At 44.9% G+C, this 10,627-nt stretch overlaps 1 long non-coding RNA gene across 1 annotated transcript; it reads right to left on the bottom strand.

The window, feature by feature from the left end:
- Positions 1 to 7,600: 7,600 nt before the first annotated feature.
- LOC132389309 (uncharacterized) lies at positions 7,601 to 9,837 on the bottom strand. The gene is made up of 3 exons (XR_009510481.1): positions 9,697 to 9,837; positions 9,386 to 9,493; positions 7,601 to 8,335 (listed from the first exon to the last, which is right to left on the bottom strand). It is a non-coding gene; the product is annotated as an uncharacterized LOC132389309 (long non-coding RNA).
- Between the last annotated feature and the right edge of the window lie 790 nt (positions 9,838 to 10,627).

Genomic DNA, 10,627 nt, shown 5'->3' with positions numbered 1-10,627 from the left:
AAACTAGGAACTGATGTGTTCAGGGAAAAGCCCAACAGAAATGTGTAAGTTGTTTAGTGCTTGGCGTTCTGGGTTGGTTTGCCCCACTGAGGTAGGGAAAGGATGGTAACTCGAAGTGGTCATGTCTGTGACAAGATGTGGAATATCCATTCCCGAGGATGAAAAAAGCAGGCATAAGACCAACGAAACAGCGATCATCAGAGATGGTTCTGGGGAGTTACAAAGTCGCCAAGAAGGAGCCAAACAATGGACATCAGGTCATGTCTCTGGTACAGTATGATAGTGTAGGTTTCATCTGTTCCTGCTGGTGCATTTTAGAGAGTGAGAGTGTGGATTTCATACTGTATCTCTGTGTCTCTTCTACAGTGCGAGAGTGTGGATTTCATTCTGCATCTCGCTGACTTTTCTGCAGAGTGAGAGTGTCGGTTTAATTCTGTGCGTATTTGTCTCTAGTACAGTGTGAGAGTATTGGGTTCATTCAGTACCTGTCTTTCTCTTGTATAGTTTAACAGTGTGGATTTCATATTGTACCTCGCAGTCTCTTCTGCAGTGTGAGTGTTTGGAGTTCATTGTGTATCTTTCGGTCTCTGATATCACCTGAGAGTGAAGGGATCATATTTTTTCTTTTTGCTTTTATCCCATAAATCTGACATTAAATCATCCTGTATAATCAGCAGCATTTTTATTCAAACTACATTTTGCACAACTATACCAAGCTACCTGCAGATGACACCTCCAAATTCATTATACACACAGACCGCCGAACGACAGTAGTTATTTTGGAATAGTACTGCAAAATTCTTTCAGGCGGGAATAGGACAACCGGCTGACAATGTCAATGTTCACACCTAATTATTAACATACGCTATTGCATGAACTTCAGTAGTTCTAGATCCGGAACGGTTCTACGTTATTCAATTATGTAACTGTGGTCGTAGTAGTTGAATTACGGAATGCGGAGTGAGGTATAACCGCTGTAGTGAAAGATAGATGATAAGGTGCAACATCAAAAATAGACAGATTGTGAAGCCAATGTTATATTATACATCATATAATTATAAACACATTCTATAATAGTATAATAAATATTGTAATAAAGCCCCGTAACACGCGTTTTCAGGGTGATGTTGTATTCACTCCTGTATCTTTGTTACCTTTTCCCCCGAAATTGTGGTAGGAGAGTAGTTTTGAGTATTTTCAAGCTGCTGTTCGTAGATATGTGACAAATAAAGGTCTAAAGGTTTCCAGAAGTTATACCGCGATATGGAGTTTGGATTCTTAAGAATTCATGCCTGACGTTGAAAGCAGAAGTGTGCTTGCACATCACATCTTCCTAATGTTAATGTTACTGTGTCTGTATGTCCCTTTGGCCGACTGGCCAGACTGCGCACAACACTACATCTTTATGCAGACTAGTGTTGCTATAGATCCAGCAGAGCTACCTGCTCTGGCATTCACTGCCGTCAGTCAACAGAATCAGATCTCAATTCGGCTGCTAAATTTCCCACCGAACTGGGCGTTTACCTTCAAAGATCTGTCCATGTGCTTCCGGGATCCCCCTGGTCCACCGTTGTAATTCACATTCCAGCATTTGATATGGATCTCCTGGCCTTACGTAGACATTTTGTCTGCATTGTGTCTGCACTTGTGCATTACCATGCATCCTCCAGATTTAATCCGATCATACCAATTGCTTAAACTGCGGCAGTTCCTTTGCAGTAAATGGGATACCTTTTCAAATGCCAACAACTCATCTCAGTTTCTCATATTACTGGAAAATTATTTATTCTCCCTGTCATTTACCAATTCACTTTAGCCACCGACATCAGTAGATGAACTGTTTGCCAATGCTATAGTCGAATATGCATGGTATTCAAGTATTCATATTAGAACATAGAACACAGAACCTAGAATAGTACAGCACATTACAGGCCCTTCGAGCCACAATGTTGTGCAGACCCTCAAACCCTGCCTCACACATAACCCCACCCCAAATTAAATTCCTCCATCTACCTGCCTAGTAGTCTCTTAAACTTCACTAGTGTATCTGCCCCCACCACTGATTCAGGCAGTGAATTCCACGCACGAACCACTCTCTGAATAAAAGACCTTCCTCTAATATCCCCTTTTAACTTTCCACCCCTTATCATAAAGTCATGTCCTCTTGCACTGAGCAGTGGTGCTCTGGGGAAAGGGCGCTGGCTGTCCACTCTGTCTATTGCTCTTAATTTCTTGCACACATCTATCATGTCTCCTATCATCCTCCATCTCTCCAAAGAGTAAAGCCCTAGGTCCCTCAATCCCTGATCATAATCCATACTCTCTAAACCAGGCAGCACCCTGGTAAATCTCCTCTGTAAACTTCATGACTTTTTAAATTTCAAACATCAAACATCAAACATACCCTCCTCCCCTCCAGGAACAAATACACGAATATTAATGCATATTCTAGCAGAATATTAATTCGGAATTATCAGCATTTGGGGAGAATGTAATTCAGCCTCAGTCCATTGCCCTGTACAGACGGTGTTTGCAAGATGGCTGAATTTTGTCCTAGTGCATTGCGAGTGGGCAGAAGCTACGAGCTCCCGTGACTTTACCCTTAGCAGCGAGTTGTTGTAATTTGTACATACGGTTTTGGAGATCTAAACTTGTCTTTCCAATGTAACATAATCCCACAGGACTCTCCAGAACAGACTTATTATTCCTACAGGACTGAGCAGAAATGAGGTATGATTTTCGTTTCATGGCGAGCTCCTTTCGACACACGGGGTGGAATGGCAGAACAACCCACTGTGAGTGAAATCGCATTCCCAGTACACCAGTCCCATCCAGCCACAGTGGAGAAATTCACCTTGTCCCGGAACTGGTGAGAGTTGTTCCTGGAATATGGCACCTGCTCTTGCTGCTCCACATCCAAGAGCAAACGATCCATTCTGAACGTGAACAGGGAGTCAGACTCAGAAGGTCATAACTGCTACCGATATGGCACTGACACTGAACACGGTGATTTCCAAGTCACCCATCGCCTCTTTCCTCCTTCTGTCACCTATGCACACAAAGGACGGTATCCCTCTGCCAATGAACGTGCCATTCAGATCGCGTTGGGTCAATGGAAGGAGGGCTGTGCAGTCACATGTTACTCCAAGTATTCACAATTTGGCTCCGAATATTGGTCCGAGACCTCCGGTGTCAGAGCACAGCAGATTCTAAATCAGATTCTCAGACAACAGCCCGAGTGAGATGACACTATCGATGACTTTTGTCTGTACCAAACTATACGAATTTATTTAAGTTCAAAAACTGACTAAACATTATTGGCAGTTTTCCTATTGCTAATCCCTTCAGCAACAAGTATACTGATTTGGATAGAACAGGGTGGGGTTGATGACCCATTAGGGCACAACAGCAGCCGGAGCAACGGAGCTGGCTCTAAGGCGCTGTATATAAGGGAAAGGTCAGGCAGTATTGTAGTGATAGGCGACTCTATAGTTAGGGGGACAGTCAGGAGACTATGACAGCAAATACACAAGGTTGGTGTATTGCTTCCGGGACGCAAGGTTCCAGGATGCATCGGAGTGGCTCAAGGATATCATCAAGCTGAAAGCTGAACAGTCAGAGCTTGTGAAGTGTGTTGGAATGAATGACACAGGCAAAATGAGGAAGAGCTTCACGCAGTGAGTATGTAGAGTTAGGAATGTGGCTGAACAGAAGGACCTCCATACGTACCTGTCTCCGGATTACTTCTGCTGAATCGAGCTGGCGCAAGTCGGAATGGTATGAATGTGTGTCTGAGGGAAGATAGTGCAGGCTGCAGGGTTTTAACTCCTTGGGCCATTGGAACGCTTTTTCGGGGAATGGGTGATCCGTACAAGAGGGTCGGATTCCATCGGAACTGGAGGGGAACTAATGGTAAACACAAAGTACACTGCAGATGCTGTGGTTAAGTGAACACGTACAAACACGCTGGATGAACTCAGCAGGTTATTATCCCTGCAAGCGTAAGTGCTACACCAGTCCCGACACCTTCTCTCTTACCACAATTCAGGGCCCCAAACTGACCTTCCATGTGAGGCAACATTTTACTTTTGAGTGTGCTGGGGTCAACTATTACATCCGGTCCTCCCGGTGTGGCCTCCTCTACATCGGCAATACCCAACGCAGATTGGGGGACGTCTTCGTCGAGCACCTCCTCTCCGTCCGCCACAAAAGACAGGACCTGCCGTTCGCCACCTACTGCAACTTTGCTTCTCATTCCCATTCGAATATGTCCATACATGGCATCCTCTACTGCCACGATAAGGCCAAACTCAGGTTGGAGGAGCAACACTTCATATACAGTCGGGTAGTCTCCAGCCCCTTGTTATGAACATCGAATTCTCCAACCGTTAATTCCCTCCCTCTCCCGTGCCCCATCCCACTTAAACTCTGCCTCCTCTTCTAGCTGCCTATCACCTCTCATGACTCTGCCTTCTTCTAGTACCCATAGTGCTTTCCCCTTAGATCCCTTCTTCACCTATCCTGCCTATACCCTCCCTGCTTTCCCTCCCCACCCCTTGATCTTTCCTCTGATTAGTTTTTGTTTTTACCTGGCACCTACTAGCCTTCTCCTTCCCACCCTCCCCCACCTTCTTTATAGGGCCCCTGCCCCCTCTCTTTTCAGTCCTGACGAATGGTCTCGGCCCGAAACGGTAACTGCTCGCTTCAGCGGATGCTACCCGACCTGCCGAGTTCAACCAGCGTGTTTGTCAGGGGAACTAATACCCTGGCCGGAAGGTTAGGTACTGTTTGACGAGGGTTTAAACTAATTTTCCTATGGGCTCGGAACGAGAGCACCGGATCAGAAAATGAAGAAAGGCGGAGGCAAAATTCAATTAAGTTATTTGCTGGGCTGAAATCAGACTTCTAATGCGACGAGTACATTACAGATACCAGACGGAGAGCGGGACTAGAATGGATGATGACTATAAAAGGATTTCATAAGTTTAGAAAGCGCAGAGGTGGAGGTAAAAGAACGTGGAGTTGTACTTCTAATCAGGGACAATATTACAGTGCCTTAAATTTACCTACGGACTTGGTCTCTACCCCTGTCTCTCACATTCTCGACTCTCTGGATAAAGAAAAAAAATCTTCCTTATGTCCTTTGTAAAAGTTCGCCCCTCAATTCTGAGGCTGTCCCCTTTGGTTCTGGACACATTACCACTGGAAACATCCTCTGTACGCCCAACTTATCCGTGGCTGTGCGGGTCTTTTGCTATCTAGTTGTTGTAAAGGAATGTCTCCTCAGAGCATGCTGCCAACAGTTACAAAGATCTCTGCCCTTACAATCCAGTGCTAGCTCTTGACGTGGTCTCTGCCCTTGGGACATGGTGCTAGTTGTAATAAAGATCTCTACTCTTACAGTATGATGCCGCTGTCGTAAAGATCTATATCCTTACAGTTCGTTGTCATTTGTCGTAAACATGTGTACCTTGCAGAGCGGAGCCAGCTGTTGTAAAGATCAGTGGTCTTACAGAATGGCACCGACTATTGCAGAGATGTCTGTCTTCGGTCTGGTGCCAACTCTTTCAGAGGTGGTTATCCTTCCCATACCGTGCATGGTGTTGCAAATGCTTATGCCACTATAACACAATGCTGATGGTGCTTTTTTTTTAATCACAGCTACAGTGCCAAACTGGGATTGTCCAGATATAGGTATTCAATGTTGAAAACAAATCTACTCTTGTATTGGAGTCTTGTACTGGTCTGTGTCCTTACTGACCGGTGCATCCTCTGGCAGCTGGGTCTGCTTGGAATACAGTGTAAGTGACTTTACAGACGTGTGCCCTTATTTAATAAACTGATCTTGTGGGCCCAGATGGATTACAATTCCCCTGGAGATCAGACTAAGAGTTTGATGTTATTAGTAGCCATGGGATCACTGTGGGTGGGGTAGATCATCCAGCCCATCAAACCTATACTAGCTCCTGCTACAACAACATTCATTCCGTCCCGTCCCCCATTTTCTTCAGACAGCTCGATAAGTTTATTTTCCTAAATAACGTTCCCAGTTCCTCTTCGAGCATGCTGATTGCTTGATCACCCCAACCTGGCAGGCTCTGTGTCCCGCTCGAGAACCACAGTCGCAGACCCAATTGATCCGTTGCCCACTGGGCTTCAATTCATTGACCAATAAACTGGGAACAGTATAGCACAGGAACAGCCCCCTCTACGCAATGTCTGTTTACTGTCCATGATGAAAATTTATACTGCATGTTTGCCTGGATGGGGCCTTTGTCCCCAGTGGACTGAATCCCCCAAAGGAATGCACAACTTAATACACGACATCATCACCTCCTCAGTATCAGTACGTCTGAAAATATCACTATGCTCCCTCCCTGACCTCACTTTTCTCCATGTCATTCTCCTCAGAGAACTCCAATGAATACAAATGAATAATTTTGTATATCACATGCTAACTCTGGCAGCAGCCATAGACTCACTCTTTGATCTTGTGTGGTCCTGTGCTCTCCAAGTATACTTACTTGTTCAACTTATCCAGAGGGAATAGTGGCAGAATTGTTTTTTATTGAACAACAGAATGAGCGATTTAAATTGCCAACCTTAACCAGTCATGTCACTATAGTCAAACACACTGCAACTCCCGAACTACTCGAACTCGTGTTTCCGACTTCACAGGAGTTAAACCGCACTCAGTTTAACTCTACCTAATACTAATGTTATTGGACAACTTCATTCCATTCAGGCTGGATGTATAATATTTCCTTCATCGTTAAAACAAAGCATGACCTGTTTTCCACCGCCCGGTACGACCGGGTATTTCGTAATCTGGTTGGTTTCGCAGGTACCTCCCTCTCCGTGGGCAATGCATAAAAAATGTGAACCGTGTACATTGCGCCCCACCACACGAAGCCCAATGCTATTCTAACCTCTGTACGGTCATCCGAGGCAGTGGAAGGCATGAAGCCTATCATAAAAGCACTTTCTGATCAGGAAGTTCTGCTACCAACCTGTAGTCCTTGTAATTTTCCTGTTTTATGATTCCAAAACCAGGTTGTGATAAGGAGTGACTTGTTTTTACAATACTTAATGGTTATTAACAAATATATCTATACCTCCCATCGTAGCCGATTCCAACGTCATCCACTCCAGTATTCCTGTCACATCGGAATGTTATTCTGTTCTGGATCCTGTTCAGGTCTTATTACATAAGGATAGTCAGTAGTTGTTTATTTTTACTTACAGTGACACTGGAAAGTGAATTGGACCAGGTTGTATCATGGGTAAACTGACAGCCTCTCTCTTTATACCGCCGCAGTAAATACTAGATTTATGCACCTTCCGGTTTCCAGGGGAAGTAGAACTTACCAAAAATTTGATTATCTTCTTGTTGCCTCTCCCACCCTGGTTAATCATGAAAAAAGTATTATTGCTTTGTTGAGAAACCTGGCCTAAAAGTGGTCACGGGGTAACCCTCAATAAACTGCAGGACACTCCACAGTTTTTAGAGCACATTCTTTCGTAAGGAACTCGGCAACAGGCAAAAGAACAAATTGCAGCTTTTACTAATGAAGCACCACCCCGCTCCCGAACTGAAATGCTTCCCGTTTTGGGAATTTTCAATTATTGTAGACATTGGATTCCTGAATATCAACTGATGGAGGCTCCTCTTCGACAAGCCGCATTACTGAGCATGTCTGCCGAAATGCAACAGACTCAGGAAAAGAACGCAGCCTTTAATACTCTTAACACCGCGTTGTCAACTTCCTCTGCTCTGGACATATCTGACAATCCAGCTCATTTCCAATTATTTGTGAATGTACAACAAGGGTTTGCTAGCGGCATTTTAACACGACGACATGGGGGCCTCAGCCCACCCATTCCTTATTATTCTGCACAATTACACCATTTGTAAGAGGCATGCCAGGTTGTCTAAGATCTGTCGCTGACACTGCAATCACGGTAGAAAAGTCCAATCCTATTGTGCTGGATCACTTTGTTGAAGGGTCGAGGCCCGAAACGTCTCTTTTACATAGATGCTGCATGGCCTGCTGAGTTCCTCCAGGATCTTGTGGGTAGTACCTTGATTTCCAGCATTTGCAGGTTAGTCTTGTTTGTGATTGTACTCAGACAGCAGTCAGCATCAGGAGGATATGGGGTGCATTCACACAACCGAATTAAGCCCAGGTCATTGCCATCTCTGGAATGCGGTGGTCTTGTCATATAATCTTGCCGGACAGTTTTGTTGTAGTCGTCAAACCACTCAAACTGCATGAGTTATACCGGTGTTATATAACGCTGATCGGCTGCAGGGCGGTGTATCAGTGAGACGGAGCTAGAAATGCAAAAAAAATGAGGAATGTTCCGTCAGCAAGCGGTACCGCATCATTTAAAGTAATTCTGTAAAAAACGCTGTCTTTCAATCCTCAGACACGAGGTGCTTGATTCATTTTCCTTGTGATGAACGGTAGGCTCAGATGATCAAATATTAATTAACATTCCAACCGACTCGACCTACCCAGCTGAGCGTATCCAGTAATTTCCGTGTTTAAATCGGATTTCAAATACCGATTACAGTTCCAGATAGAACTCAGTTAGATCGAGAGAGAGAGAGAGAGAGAGAGAGAGAGAGAGAGAGAGAGAGAGAGAGAGAGAGAGAGAGAGAGAGAGAGAGAGAGAGAGAGAGAGAGAGAGAGAGAGAGAGAGAGAGAGAGAGAGAGAGAGAGAGAGTGAGAGATCATACAAAAACGAGCAACTTTTTCCCGTGGCTTTGGAATTTTATTACAGTTCAGCGTACACCTATTATCAGTGTAAATATATGCACTACATACAACAAAGAGGTTTATTTTGTTATGTAGGGACTGGGCGAGTGGACAGAGAGAAACAAAAAATAGAAGGCGAAGTAAGAAAACAGAATATCACGAGGCCTTGGGACGTGAACGGAGGTAAAGACGGAAATATGCTGGGACAAAGAGAGAGCCGTCCGGAGATGGAGCCGGAGTTGAAAAATAAAACATATGCGTATTTTAGAGAGCTCAGCTGTTCGCGGTTGTTCTACATATCGGCAGTCAGATATAGAGGGAACGTGGTGTTTGAGTCCTGTCTACTGCAGAACGAAACTGGTCGCTCTATGATTTAACATATTTAGTTATCAGTTTCAGCAGGAATTTCACCGCGTTCTTCAGCTCCTCTCTGAACTTGCTCTGAACTTGCGTAAGTACATGTGTTGGTGCAGGAGCTGAGGATCTGCAGCATCGCCGCCGTGGAGTCTGCGATATAAACAGGATCCACGGCCGAGTAGCGAGGGATTTTTGTAATCCACTGGTAGATATCAATTACCACCCGTGTTAACCACAGAAATATAAAACTCCCGGTTATACTCAACAGTAAAACGACCGATTTCCTTCGGCTCTCCGTCTCTGGATCCTTGTCATTCTTTCCGTTGTTCCGGCCCCGGAGCCCCATTCGGACTTGATTGGCGAAAGAGATCCATCTAACGGTCAGAACATTGAACAATAAAATCAGAAACAACGGGAGACAAGGCAGGAAAATGCGATGAATCATCTCAAATGCGGCCCACGAGGGGGACGTAGAGAAGCTCGCTTTGATCACGCAACCATGGAAAGCTCCATTAATTATCTTCGTAGGTTGCAATGTGTAGAAAGGGATACTTTCTAAACAACCCAGGACACTCACTGTTCCGATAACCACAGCCGCTGTTCTTTCCGTGCAATATTTTATTTTCAGCTTTGCACAACAAATGGCCACAAATCTGTCACAGGTGAACGCGACTGTCAGCCAGACAGAGGTCCCGGTGCTGGCTAAAAGCAGGCAATAAACGACCCTGCAAACGGAAGACAGAAAATCTGAAATATATCATAACAGTCCACTTCAGTAGAGGTTCAGAGAGAGCGACCATGAGATCGGCCGCTGCCATTCCCAGTAGGCAGCGAGTGATACATTTGGAGAGACCGCACTTTCCACGGAACAGGATAACAATCGCCACCAGGTTAACTACAAGAGAGAGGGAAGGAAGCAGTGAAACTACTGACGAGTTCAGGAAATTGAGCAGCAGTGTGATAGACTTAGATTAGATCTTGTGATTTGTTTCTGTCTCAAAACCGGACGTAGAACTTATGAACCCGCTGACTGTGCATTATTGGCGTGACAGGGAACTTGCCACGAGTTTTGTAAATGTGTTAAATCTGGGGGAAATTATCAAAACCAACGAGAGCGGAGCTGCTTAAAGGCTTTCTCGGCCGCAGTTGAGAGTTGAGAGTTAGGGGGCAAAAACAGTGAAGGATGGACATGAAACAACCGCATCACAGGAACAAAATTAAATCCGCATCTGCCGTTCCCTCTGATCACATTTCTAAAATAAATTAGCCCTTAACGTTGTCCCATTATCCAGTCACACAATTCACACGCAATTCCTACGGACAGACCTACAGAAGGACGACTGGTTCTCACAGATGCGGTATAACCCGGTACCCTCCTGTGCAGACATTTCAATTCACCGTTATTCTATGTATCGGGACAGCGGAGAGGATTTCAATCAGATAGCATCTCGGCTCCAATATGGAACGATGCCTGCTACGAAAGCAAAGGGATTAATATTGCCAGAGCC

This window comes from Hypanus sabinus, unplaced genomic scaffold (assembly GCF_030144855.1).
Source record: "Hypanus sabinus isolate sHypSab1 unplaced genomic scaffold, sHypSab1.hap1 scaffold_53, whole genome shotgun sequence".
In the NCBI taxonomy this organism is placed as follows: domain Eukaryota; kingdom Metazoa; phylum Chordata; class Chondrichthyes; order Myliobatiformes; family Dasyatidae; genus Hypanus; species Hypanus sabinus.
This window is presented reverse-complemented; position numbering and strand designations above follow the sequence as displayed.